The sequence below is a fragment of the Macaca nemestrina genome, chromosome 1 (genome assembly GCF_043159975.1).
Source record: "Macaca nemestrina isolate mMacNem1 chromosome 1, mMacNem.hap1, whole genome shotgun sequence".
Taxonomy (NCBI): domain Eukaryota; kingdom Metazoa; phylum Chordata; class Mammalia; order Primates; family Cercopithecidae; genus Macaca; species Macaca nemestrina.
The window spans coordinates 219,573,475-219,587,659 of NC_092125.1; the positions used below are offsets into that span (position 1 = coordinate 219,573,475).

Sequence of the window (14,185 nt, forward strand, 5' to 3'; positions counted from 1 at the left end):
ATTATCTCCTTACAGCCCCAGGAGGCAGGTCCAGTTTCCCCCTGTTGTAGACACGCGGGAGCCGAGGCTACACAGCCAGGTGAGCAGTCAGTCACACACTCATGGAGCCCCCAGCCACCCCTTGTAGGCAGCATGCTGGCATCCCTACCCTGCCCAGGCCTGGCTCTGTAACCTGAGGCTCCCAAGGGCCCAGGCCTGAGATGTGCGAATTTCTAGGTCACTGGCCTATGGCTCTCCAACAAGCTATGAGAACCAAGTTACTTTCCCCTAAGTCTACAGAACCTTTTAGGAGCAGTTTTCTGCCCGTGGATTAGAAGCCCTGGCTCTCAGCAACCACAGTGGCCTGGCCACCAACTATCATGGCCTTCCCAGCTTCTCCCTGCCCCCCGCATCCTCACCTTCCCGATGACCGAAACTGGCCCAGCTGTGGAGGCTGCCTTAGAACCCCCGCCCTCTCTAGCTGGCACTGTTTTTTTGTTTTTGTTTTTGTTTGTTTGTTTTCTGGAGACAGAGTCTTGCTCTGTTACCCAGGCTGGAGTGCAGTGGTGTGATCTTGGCTCACTGCAACTTTCGCCTCCTGGGTTCAAGTGATTCTCCTGCCTCAGCCTCCCGAGTAGCTGGGATTACAGGTGCTCGCCACCATGCCCGGCTAATTTTTGTATTTTTAGTAGAGATGGGGTTTCACCATGTTGGTCAGGCTGATCTCGAACTCCTGACCTCATGATCTGCCCGCCTCGGCCTCCAAAAGTGCACTTTTGATTGCCCAGTGGAGGGCAGAGTGGCATGCAAAGTGCTAGGTGCTCCCAGCTGTGGAAGAAAAGTACCCACACCACTTTTCCAGGAGGAAGGAAACTGACACCACACCAAGTGACCAGAGATGCTGGGAATCCCCTAATTCCTCTCCTTTACTGAGATAACAGACAGAGCAGAACAAAAGAATGATCGCTTTGAGCCCCTGAGAGCAGAAAAGCTAGGAATGCCTTTGCCAGCCCCTGTATCCTGGAGAATCTGGTCCAGGACTGTCTGAGTTACCTTCAGGGACCTGCCTGGGAACATAAATGAGTGAGCTGGGTTGAGCATGGGCTGTGTGGTGTATTTCAAAAAATAAGGGCATTTACGTTGTATTATTTTGACTTAAACACTCTTGGCATATTAAACACTTAGGAAGACTTTTCACTTCCGCAAAGAAACATCGTCTTTCACATATTTCTTGAAGTACATGAACTATACTTTTGATAGAGACATGTGCTTTCCTCTTAACTCCATGACAAGAGAAAAATAGCACTTGGCTGGGCGCAGTGGCTCACGCCTGGAATTCCAGCACTTTGGGAGGCCGAGGAGGGTGGATGACTTGAGGTCAAGAGTTCAAGACCAGCCTGGCCAATATGGTGAAACCCCGTCTCTACTAAAAATACAAAAATTAGCCAGGAGTGGTGGTGCACGCCTGTCATCCCAGCTACTTGGGAGGCTGAGGCAGGAGAATCACTTGAACCTGGGAGGGGGAGGCTGCAGATAGCCGAGATTGTGTCACCACACTCCAGGCTAGGCGACAGAGTGAGACCCTGTCTTAAAGAACAAACAAACAGCAACCACCCAACAAACAAAACCCAGCACAAGTATGAGTATGTAGTTCCTGTCACTTGGATTTGGTGTCAGTCAGAGAGACATTAAGATGGTGGGGACTGTGGCAAATGAGGCCACCGGCCCCTGTAGAGGAGGCTGTCGATTGTTGTCAGGCAGGAATGTAGGCTTAGTGTTATCAGACGTTCTCCTTTCTTTGTTTGTTTAGAGCTACTAGGAATATGGATTTTTATGTGAAATCTAAATTTGAAATATTAGCAACTCTTTGAAACTTAGGAAGAAGGAAAGGAAGAAAGAGGAGATGGAGGAAGAAGAAGAAAGTAAATGTATCGAAAAGTCTTTATGTAGCCCATTGGCCACCAGGGCCCATTTCACTGCTACCATCACTTGTCCCCTCTGCAACCTTCCAAAGTGCACATACGTCCTAGTTACTTTTCAATCATCCAAGCTGCTTCTCAAGGCCACAGCCCTGGGGAATTCCCTCTGCAACTTTTACTCAGTGCAGTTTGGTCGTGGCTCTGTGTGAATGTGTGTGTGTGTGTGTGTTGCACGCTCAGACCCAGACCTGCAGATGGCAGTGGGATCCACCTTCCCCCAGTTTTCTGGAGGATCCCAGGCTGCCCATGCCTCCCTTACTCAGCTGTAGCCCCTCACTCTCCCTGCTCTCAACTCTGCTAGCTGGCAAGTCTGTGGCCGCAGTGGCAGTCGGGAGTCTATCAGAAACCCATCTGTCTTGGGTGGGAAGGTATATTAAACATACCTTGAGGTGCATTTATGAGGATGCCCTGGGCCCAGGAGATGTTTCTGCTCAGTCCTGCACCAGGAGACCCTGGAGCCAAGGACTAACCAACCCATTTTCTGCCCTGAGTGGCTTGGGCAGGTCCTACACAAATGACAACTCCAGGGGGATTTAGAGGAGACCCCTATGCAGAGCCAGCTTCTGGGCATGTGACCTGTGTGGTCACACTGGGCCCTGTGCTCAGGAGGGCCTGGAGCTTGGGTGAATGCTCTGTCGTTGCCTTGAAATTCTTATTTTTGAACACTGGGACCTACCAATTAAGTAGCCAGTTCTACTCCCAGGAGACCTTCCCAGGCCCCCTGGGGGATGCTGGGAATTGAGGCTGGATACAACTTGGCTCACTCTGTCCTGTTCCAGGGCACACTGTGTCCAGCCTCTGTGGGGCAGCAGGAAGGGAGGATTTGGGGGTCAGGAAAGACAGCAGGAGCTGTCCTCATCCAGTCCTCCCGGCAACTCATTTGAAAGAGCAGAGGCATAGTATGACTTCAGAGGGGAAAGGGGCAGTCCAGACAGGGTGTGGGGCGGCTGCTCTGGTTCTGGGCTCTGAGGCCAGACAGGGTCCCCCTGACCCTGACCTCAGGCTGGATAGGGCGCCACCGAAAAAAACAGAAAAGAGGCTGCAGACATAGGTGTCCGTTCAGGTCCCATTCGCAGTGTCCCTTCATTCCCGGGGGAACATCCTTTAGCTCACTGGAGAAGACTACAAGATAAATTTGGCTTAAGGAACAAAACCCAGAAACATGATATGAAGAGATCCTATTATGTTTGCTGTCTGCTTAAAGTTGAATATTTGAGCCCACTGAAATCTTTCCCATCCCCCTCCCATTTGGCTATGATTTTAAAATAGTCATGCATCACTTAATGACAGGGACAAAGGCAGAATGTCGTTCTGGGAAATGCATTGGTAGGCAATTTTGTCCTTGTACAAACATCCTAGACAGTACTTACCCAAACCTACACAGGATAGCTACTACACACCTAGGCTATGTAGTATAACCTATTGCTCCTGCACAGCATGTTACTGTACCGAATATTGTAGATAATTGTAACACGATGGTAAGTTTTTATATATCTAAACATATCTCAACAGAAAAAGTACAGTAAAAATACAGTATAATCTTATGGGACCACCATCAGATATGCGATCGATCCATCATTGACCCAAATGTTATGTTTCTATTTGTAGAAGATGTTTTACTGAGATCTTCCAGCCAACTTGTTACTATCTCCAAATACCTCTAGCTAAGACAAAGCAGGAACTCTTGATTCCCAGGAAGATGCAGAGTTTTGTAACACCCCATAGTTTTGTAACTCCTGGCGAAACTTTCCAGGGGGTATGAAGCCCTCAGCCAAATGTCAGGGCCCCTTGCTGTGTGTGACCATGAAAAAGTGCCTTGGGCTGGGCGTAGTGGCTCACGCCTGTAATCCCAGCACTTTGGGAGGCCGAGGCGGGTGGATCGCCTGAGGTCAGGCATTCGAGACCAGCCTGGCCAACATGGTGAAACCCTGTCTCTCCTAAAAATACAAAAATGAGCCAGGTGTGGTGGAACGCGCCTGTCATCCCAGCTACTCGGGAGACTGAGGCAGGAGAATCATTTGAACCTGGGAGGCTGAGGTTGCAGGGAGGCAGAGGTTGCAGTGAGCGGAGATCACACCACTGCACTCCAGCCTGGCCAACAGAGTGAGACTGTCTCAAAAACAAACAAACAAAAAGTGCCTTCTGTTTCTGCATCTAAGTGTTCTGGAGGTTCAAAGGGCTGGCTTAGCAGGTGTGAGGAGGGTTTTTCTAGCTCTGCCCACTACGGTTGACATGCTCTTTTTTATCCTTTCTCATGGTGGTTGTGTGGGTATGTTCTGCGTGTGTGTCGCTGGTAGTGATGGGAAGTATATACCTATTGCTGCATAACAAATCACCTCCAAACTCAGTGGTTTTCAACAATAGGGATTTATTATCTCATAGTTTCTATGGGTCAGGAATCCAGGTGTGGCTTAGCTGGGTCTTCTGGTTCAGGGTCTCTTACAGGCTGCAATCAGGGGGAGCTGCTGCCAACTCGAAGCTTAACCTAGGCAGAATCTGCTTCCAAACCAAACTCACCTACAAGGCTAGTGGCAAGACGCAGTTTCTCCAGGATTTTTTTTTTTTTTTTTTTTTTTTTTTATGGAGTATTGCTCTGTCGTCCAGGCTGGAGTGCAGTGGCGCAATCTCGGCTCACTGCAACCTCTGCTGCCCGAATTCAAGCAATTCTCCTGTCTCAGCCTCCAGAGTAGCTGGGACTACAGGCGCCCGCTACCACACCCGGCTGATTTTTGTATTTTTAGTACAGACGGGGTTTCACCATATTGGTCTGGCTGGTCTTGAACTCCTAATCTCAGGTGATCCACCCGCCTCAGCTTCCCAAAGTGCTGGGGTTACAGGGGTGAGCCACCACGCCGGCCCCATTCCTCTCAGGATATTGAACTGAGAACCTCAGTTCCTCATTGGCTGTGAGATCTTGTCACAGAATGTCAGCTTGTTTCCCACAGAGGCCTCCAAGAAAGAGCAAGAGAAGGTGTGCAAGAAAAGATGGAAGCCATAGTCTCTTTGCAGCGTAATCTCAGACAGGACAGCCCATCCTCTTCTCCCTATTCTGTTCATTAGAAGTACATCTAGATCTTGGCCAGGGACGATGGCTCACGCCTTTAATCTCAGCACTTTGGGAGGCCGAGGTGGGCAGATCACAAGATCAAGAGATTGAGACCATCCTGGCCAACATGGTGAAACCCCGTCTCTACTAAAAATACAAAAATTAGCTGGGCGTGGTGGTGCATGCCTGTAATGCCAGCTACTCAGGAGGCTGAGGCAATAGAATTGCTTGAACCCCGGAGGCAGAGGTTGCGGTGAGCTGAGATTGCACCACTGCACTCCAGCCTGGGCGATGGAGCGAGAATCCGTCTCAAAAAAAAAAAAAAAAAAAAAAAAAAAGAAAGAAAGAAAGAAAGAAAGAAAGGAAGGAAGGAAGGAAGGAAGACATTTAGATCTCACCCACAATCTAGGAGAGAAGACAAACTGAGATGGCTACCAGGAGGCAGGATCACTGGGGTCATCTTGGAAGCTGCCCACCTAGGGGATTGGGAACACAGTCTCTAGAAGCAGAGAGGCCAGGACTCAAATCGCTAGCGTGTGATTGTGACAGATGATTTCATCCCTGGAATCCTCAGGTTCTCTATCCATAAAATGAAAATGATTGTGGTCACTACTCGTTGGGTTGTGGCAAGGGCCTTCAGGAGATGAGGCACACGTATAAAGCTCTGCACGGGGCCTGGGCATAGGGTAAATCCTCAAAAATTGGGCTACTGAAACATTCCCAGAGGAGGCCGGAGTGACACGCTCATGGCTTCTGAGTGGGACACGCTCCCTGCTATCTCTATGGAGACTGCCATCTCAGTCCACTCCTGGGGCTCCAAAGTGACTTTGAAGCCCTTTGGCAGCCCCTGGGCCGCCTTTGTTGCCGAGGCCACCAGCAGGGATGGTGTTGATCTCCTCTTCCTCCCTCGGCCATCCCGGCAGAACTCTAGGACCCAGATGCATCAGGAAGGATTAGAGCCGGATTTTCCCCCAAACCTACTTAGACCTTTGCCCTTGGCGGGGATGAGAATTTTACTCGGGGTCCATCCTGCCATCTGTTCTGGCGAGGCTGGAGACTTCTGTGGGCCTGTCATGGGCTCACTGATACCCTTTGATGGCTTTCCCAGGTCCCCAAATGACCTGGCAGAGATCCTGATCTCCTCTAGGGCCTTGCAAAGGCCTTCTCCTAGAGGCAGAGCTTAGCCTAGTCCTCGGGCAGAACAGACCATTAAAGCAATTTCACAGAGTTCCAGGTGTCAGGTGGGGCTGCCTTCATGCCCTGCCTGTTGGACTGTCAAGAGTCCCAAATTAATTATTATTATCTTTTTGAGACAAGGTCTTGCTCTGTCACCCAGCCTAGAATGCAGCGGTATGATGATGGCCCAATGCAGCCTCAAACTCCTGGGCTTAAGCAATCCTTCCGCCTCAGTCTCCCGAGTACCTAGGACCACAGGTATGCCACCACCATGCCCAGCTAATTTTTAATTTTTTTTTTTTTTCTGGAGATAGGGTCTCACTCTGTTGCCCAGGCTGCCTCAAACTCCTGGCCTCAAGTGGTCCTCCTACTTTAGCCTCCCAAAGCACTAGAATTACGGGTATGAGCCACTACAATGGGCCCTAAGTTAGATTCTTAATTGTAACAAAAGAATACAGTCCTGCCTTATCCGGGGGCCACATCTCGCCTTTTCTAAGCCCCTTTTTGAAGAGTTCACTTCAAGTAGGAAAGTTGCTGCAGAAAGTTAAAATGTTGTAGCTTATTCAGAATAAAAAGAATAGACTGGGTGCGGTGGCTCACGCCTGTAATCCCAGCAGTTTGGGAGGCCAAGGCGGGCAGATCACCTGAGGTCAGGAGTTCAAGATCAGCCTGGCCAACATGGTGAAACCCGGTCTCTACTAAAAATACAAAAACGAGTTCGGTGTGGTGGCGTACACCTGTAATCCCAGCTACTCAGGAGGCTGAGGTAGGAGAATCGCTTGAAACTGGGAGGTGGAGGTGAGACTGCAGTGTGCCCAGATCATGCCACTGCATTTCAGCCTGGATGACAAAGCGAGATGCTGGAAAAAAAAAAAAAAAGAACAACAGTGAAAATACTACAAATAATAACAATGACAAACATTTACATAGCACTTACTATGTGCCAGGCAGTGTTCTAAGAATTTTACATATTAATTTAATCCTCCCCACAACCCAGAGAGGTAAGTGTACTATTATTATCATCCCCACTTTACAGATAAGGAAATGGACACAGAGAGGTCAAGTCACTTATCCAGAGTCACACAGCAAGTAAGTGACGGAAGCAGGACTAGAGCCCATGTAGTCTGGCTGCAGGGTCCATACTCATAGCCATGATGCTGAGTTGGCAATAGGTGTCGTTTACTGAGCACTGACATCAGTCCAGGGACTGTGCTTTCCAGCTCATTCAACCCGCCAAGCCACCCTATCCCCAGGTTCCAGATGAGAAAACAGAGGTTTAGGGAGACATAAGGACTTATCCAAGGTGATGTGGCTGGAAAAGGCAGCGTTGGGAGTCTAACTCTCAGAATTGTGGGGTGTTCTCTGCGGAACTGCCTTCCACATCAGGGGTTATGGAGAATGCGTGCCTGTAGGCAGGTGGGAAAATCACCTCCTCATTCTTCATAAAGAAGGGGGACTCAGGGAACCCTCAGCAGCGCTGCTGGGCAGGATGTGTCCTCTGCTGCCCCCGGTGGCTACTAGCGGAATTTCTTCCACAACTGGGACCCTTGGCTCTGGGAATCATGATACTACGTTCACCACAATTTTCAGACCGTGTGTCTCCATTTCCTTTGTGTGATTTGAGAGACACAGAGGGCCAGGGGCCAGCGAGGGGCCCAAGAAAAGAATAACAGTTACTGTTTACTGAGCATTGCCACCTCTATGCCAGGCACTCTGCTAGAGACTCCTTACTTAAAAGCTATCATTTAATTAATCAATGCACAGATACCTAATCATTATTGTTAAGAGCTATTAATAGTAGATAGAGCATTTTACACATATTAGCTCATCTATTAATAGCAGACAGAGCATTTTACACATATTAGCTCATTTTCATCCCCAGAAGTACTATATAAGTACAATTACTATGTAAGTGCTATTCCTATCCTCATTTTATCAATGAGGGATCCAAGGTTCAGAGAGGTTAAGCAGGTTGCTCCAGGTCACACAGCTAGTATAAGGTGGAGCTAGGATTCACACTTAGAAAGTTCTGGCTCCAGAACCTGTTCTCTTAACCATTATGCCATTATCAATGGGACTGTGATGGAGCCCCTGCCACCCATTCTCGAAGGCAACAAAATGATCCCAAAGAGCAGGCTAGGGAACTGCTTCCAGATTCTTGCTGGGTCAGGGATGAGGTCCAAGGATGCTGGCCTGGCCTATCCCTTTAAGGCTTAAAGTGCCCATCTCTCCTAGAGAAACTCATCTCCCACAGTGGCTGCAAGGAAGTTGGAACAACAGAGTAAGAACCCCTGTGTAGTCGTGCCTGGGCCTTTCATGGGAAGATCTCTGTGCTACCTGCAAATAGTAATTAGGCATCCCAACACCAAGGGGGTTTAGATGTTCAAAGACAAAACTGGCTTTTCTCTGTTGGTGGGTGAGAAAAGTAAAGCCCAGAGAGGCAGACACTTGCCCAGCGGGGTTATAGCAAATCAAGGCCAGGGGGACTAACTCAGGTAAGCCCTGGAGCAGCGGTTCTCAAAGTGTGGCCCCAATCAGCTGCAGCAGCATCTCTCCTGAGCATGGAAGAGAAATGCAAATTCTTGGCCCTACCCCAGACCTCCTGAATTAGAAACCCAAGAAGCGAGGCCTAACGGTCTGTTTCCACAGCCCTCCAGGTGACCCTGTTGCTGTGACAGCTGAGGGCCACTGCCCTGCCCAGAAGGGCGGTTAGGTCTTCATGCCCTCTGAGTGGGGAGGAGGCAGTAGAGCGTGGCAAGGTCGCATTTTCAGTGGCGGTGGCGTCGGGATTACATAACATCTCCTCCTCCATCCTGATGGTTTTCTGCACCCAGAGTCCAAATGCAGAGGCCCTCCCTTGTCAGGAGGCCACTTGCCTGGGCTCCAGGAGGCCTGTCCGCACACACCCTCGGCTGCTTTCCCCATAATTACAGGTTTTGCCCGCCTGTCTACCCGCCCACCAGAACTCAGGCACATCAGCCAGAGCAACTCCTGGCTTCTCCAATTCAAGGCAGAGCACACAGGGCCCCCATCACCACTACACAGGCAGATGCGGGACTTTGGTGGCTACAAGGACGCCCAGCAAGGTTAGGAACGGGCCTTACCTTGCCCTCCGTGACCCCAGCATGGGCCAAGCCCAGATAGTAAGGCAGAGAGCTCTGTACTCTGGACATCAGAGAGTCACCTTAGGCCCTGGTCTCTGGGTTCTCAGGGCGGAAATCTGGAACGGCCCCTAGTCCCAATGGGACTCATTAGAATTGGTTCTAAATTCTTCTTTTCCCAGCATTGTTATTTAAATATCTTTGGAACGGGTTTCGGGAGGCAGATTTGTTGAACAGATACGTAGGAAGGACTGCCGTCTTCCCCCTGAAGTTTCTCATTCAACAAACAAGCAAAAATGTGTTTGGATAAATGTGAAAGGCGCTGCCTTCTTTTTGGTTTTAAAGACTTGACCTTTGGGAGTGGAATGTTTCTCCCAGATCAGGGGCCCACTTTAGGGGTACTCAGGGAATCCTGGAGTAAAGTACAACCCCAAGAACCGCTGGGTGGACCTAATCCCAACTCCCCCTGAAACATAAGGCATGGGTAGGGGTTTAAACTTGCTCTCTGCCCACAGTGCCAGGCACACCACAAGCACACACTCCTAAATATTCTCAAGTCTCGCTCAAGGCCTCCCAGTTGCCTGTGCCAACCTTAACAAGCTCCTTCCATCACTCCAGCCCCTCCCCATCTTGCCAAGTGTCTCAGGTCTTAGTAAAGAACAATAGCTACCATTTACTGTGGGCCAGTCAGTATGACTGGCATTGGCTCGTTTCATCCCCCACTTGCCGTATGAGAGAAGGGCATTGTTCTTATACCCATTTTAAAACGGAGTAAAGCGAGGGTAAAAGAGGGAAGCAGGACTTGCATTCTGGTGGCCCTTGGAGCCGCATCTGGCTTGTGAATGTGGTTTCTTTTTTTAGTACTCTAGTAAAAAAAAATTTTTTTTAACTGGATGCCAACATTTTAACATGAGGATAACTTACACCAAAAGCTTCAGATTTGTAGTTTCCACCTGGCCTTTTTGAAAAAATTAGGCTGGGCATGGTGGTTCACATCTACAATCCCAGCACTTTGGGAGGCCAAGGCAGGAGGATTGCCTGAGCCCAGGAGTTGGAGACCAGCCTGGGCAACATGGTGAAACCCTGTGTCTCTACAAAAAATATGAAAATTAGCTGGGCATGGTGGCGTGCACCTGTAATTTCAGCTACTCGGGAGGCTGAGGTGGGAAGGAGGTATTATCAAACCCCCATTCCATCCCGCATGGTGACAGCGTATCCTCTCATCCCCCACTGTGGTAGGTTCCCTCCGCTCCCTACCGTCTTACCTCTGGCTACCTCACCGAGGTACATGACCTGCCTGGCTGCTCCAGGCACAATTAGTGAAAGGCAATGTCCTGGGTCAGTCCATCTTTCTGTCTGTTACATTTCATCACTGCCCACTCCTGGGAGACCCCAATGTGGCAGATTAGAAGGAAAACTAGACAGGGAGCCACGAGATGTGGATGCTTGTTCTGTTGACCTGTTGACTGGGTGGCCCTGGGAAGAATTTTTTTTTTTTTTTTTTGAGATGGAGTCTCGCTCTGTTACCCAGGCTGGGGTGCAGTGGTGTGATCACTGCAATCTCTGCCTCCCGGGTTCAAGTGATTCTCCTGCCTCAGCCTCCCAAAGTGCTAGATTACAGGTGTGAGCCACTGTGCCTGGCCAAGGCTTTTCCCTTTCATGGTTTCAGTTTTCCATGTATAAATTGGGGTCTTGGATAGAACAATCTTCCAGACCCCCTCTACTCCTATCAGCTCCAGCAAGGCTCCTCCCAGCTGCAGAGCCCACTGGGAAACTGTCCTAGGGATTCCAGACCAGCCAGGTACAGGCTTGCCCACTGAGCCATCCTGTGGCCCTGGGCACCTCCTAGCTAGGGAACCGTTCCAGAGCTGCGCCATCAGTGCCAGCAGGGGCCAAGGCTGTGGGCCCTCCTAGTGACAGGGTGTGGGTTCCATGCCTGAAGCAGCTTCCGGCACCTAATGACCTCATTGCACAGAGGAAGAGTCCATCAAGGACCACCCAAACTCCCCACTCAGAAATGCAGGATGCCAGAGATGGGAGGTGGAGCCAGCGTTTCCCCGCCCAGGTCAGTCTAAGGACAAGGATGCCCCCTGGGCACTGGGCAAACTAGCTGGGGCTCTGCACTGCCAACAGGAAGTGCTCGTTCAAGTCCCAGGGACATAGAGAGCAGGAATTCAATCTCGCTTCTCTTTCATCATCCTACAAACATTCAACAGAGGGAGAAACTGAAGCCTGCAGAGGGAACATGTTTCTTAGGGCCACAGCAAATCAGTACAGAGCTGGGCAAGGGTTCAGGCTTCCCGGCCTCTGTCCTGGGGTGCTTCCTATATTCTCTCTCCCTCGGAATTTAGAACCTTTCACTTCTTGGCATTGGACCTCAGAAGGGACTTGAAGTGGCCAACGTGGGCAGGGCCTGTCTGGTTCAGAGGCCTGGCATGGACCTTGTTCACGGTGCCTAAGATTCAAACCACTGCAGTGTGGGCTCAGGAGTGGTGTGAGCTGCCCAAGCCTCCGGGATGGAAGCTTGGTCTGTAGGAAAGGTTGCAGAACTAGCAGCCAGCAGCCCACATTTGGCTCACAGACACATTTTGTTTTTCCCACAGTGTCTTTTTAAACAATTCACATTAGTGGCCAACATTTAAGAATCAGAAGATTTCACTTAAAAGATAGGATTCCTGACTTTTCTCGAAAGCCTTGGAATCTGCCAAAAGCTGGATCACAGTTACTTCCTGGCCATGACTGGCAGGAGCTAGGTAAGCCCCCTCTTGCTCAGCATGCCAGCCATCTTCACTGTTTCTGGGGCCTCTTGTATGTAGGTTTGGGGATTTTGAGCCCTCCTCTGCAGTCTCTCGGTGCCGCAGCCATAGTTCCTCTCTTCCTGGTTATCCTGGGCAAAACTCCAGATAGCAGTGGTTTGCACCCAGGGGGCAATTTTGCCCCCCACGCCTGGGAAACATTTGGCATATCTGGAGACATTTTGTTGGTCACATTGGGGAGGTGAGGAGTGCTCCTGACATCTAGTGGGTGCGTAGAATGACCTCCTACAGCAAAGAATTATCTGGTGCCGAGTGTCAGCAATGTTGAGGGTGAGAAACCCTGGGCTGAATCAAGAGACACCAAGAGCCCCAGGCCAGGGATCTTGAGACGGAGGGGCTGGTAGGGCACCCACATCGGGGAAGGTCCAGCCCTGCACATCAAGTCCTTTTCTGTCATTGTGATGGACATGGAGCGCTCACTCGCACTCCTGGGAAAACAGACCTCATGACAGCCACTCGTGGCTAAAGGGCAGGAATGAATGTTAGGAGGGAGAAGAGCAGCCAGTCAGGAGATCCACAGGCCACAGACATCCCAGAGCCTTCTGGAGAGCCAGGGGCTAATTGGTCGTAATTAGGGCAGGGCCAGGCATTCATTCATTCATTATTTATTTATTTATTTATTTATTTGAGACAAGGTCTTACTCTGTTGCCCAAGTGGTAAGTGCAATGTGTCTTGGCTCACTGCAACCTCCGCCTCCCAGACTCAAGTGATTCTCTTGTCTCAGCCTCCAGAGTAGCTGGGACTACAAGCACATGCCACCGTGCCCAGCTAACTTTTGTACTTTTAGTAGAGATGGGGTTTCGCCGTGTTGCCCAGGCGGATCTCGAACTCCTAAACTCCTGAGCTCAGGTGATCCGCCTGCCTCAGCTTCCCAAAGTGCTGGTTAAACAGGTGTAAGCACCAAGCCTGGCCATCATGCTTTCAGAGCACCAACTGCATACAAAGCACTGTGGCTGAAAGGACGGGAGAAAGTCATGCTGTCCACAACATGGCCCTGGCTCTCCGGGTGCTCTGGAGGTGGCCAGTTGAAGAGGAGGGCACTCTGGGGTGCACTGCAGAGTCTTTGGGGCAAGAGTGTTATTTGGCCCTGGCTTTGAAAGATGCAGTCTAGGCTGGGCACGGTGGCTCACACCTGTAATCCCAGCACTTTGGGAGGCCGAGGCGTGGGGATCACGAGGTCAGGAGATTGAGACCATCCTGGCTAACATGGTGAAACCCCATCCCTATTAAAAAAACAAAAACAAAAAATTAGCTGGGAGTGGTGGCAGGCGCCTGTAGTTCCCAGCTACTTCGGAGGCTGAGGCAGGAGAACGGCGTGAACCCGGGAGGCGGAGCTTACAGCGAGCTAAGATCATGCCACTGCACCCCCCAGCCTGGGCGGCAGAGAGAGACTCCGTCTCAAAAAAAACAAAAAAAAAAAACAAAAAAAAAAAAACAAGAAAGATGCAATCTTCAGCAGAGATGGGCAGGTGGGCACTGTGGGCAGAGGAAACGGCCTAACTCTGGAGGCAGTCACAGACTCAGGCACACAGCCAAGACGAGATGTTATGAGTTAGGTGAGAGGAAATTGGTGGGAGGCAGAGGGGCCTGATGTCGGAGGCGGAGATTGCAGCACGCTTTAAGGGGTCTCCAAGAAAGGCTAAGTGGGAGAAAAGGAAGAGGCCATGGGGAATCATTGCCAAGACAGTAGAGTATAATTAACTGTGTGAGCTTGAAGAAGGCACTTAAATGCTCAGAACCTCACTTTCCGCATCTGTTCAATGGGGATCAATAAGAATAATAACAACGCTCACGTATAACACTTGCCATGTGCCGCCAAACTCTATGGGATATATTTAATCATCACTGCAACTCTATGAAAGTATATACTATTACTGTTTTATGTCCTTTTTATGGAAGAGGAAACTTCAGGATATGGGTAGGAAAATCCCTTTTAACGTTCCCGAGGACACTGCTGTTGAGATGGTGACGGTATCTGGAACAGGTGGTCTGGCTCTAGTCCACATGCGGGTTTTTTTTTGTTTTTTTTTTTGTTTGTTTTTGTTTTGTTTTGTTTTGTTTTTGAGATGGAGTCTTGCTCTTGTTGC

At 50.0% G+C, this 14,185-nt stretch overlaps 1 protein-coding gene across 4 annotated transcripts in view; it reads right to left on the minus strand.

Moving 5' to 3' along the window:
* LOC105473204 (kazrin, periplakin interacting protein) overlaps nucleotides 1–14,185 on the minus strand; it is a 1,227,585-nt gene that overhangs the window by 190,718 nt on the left and 1,022,682 nt on the right. The window lies entirely within an intron of this gene.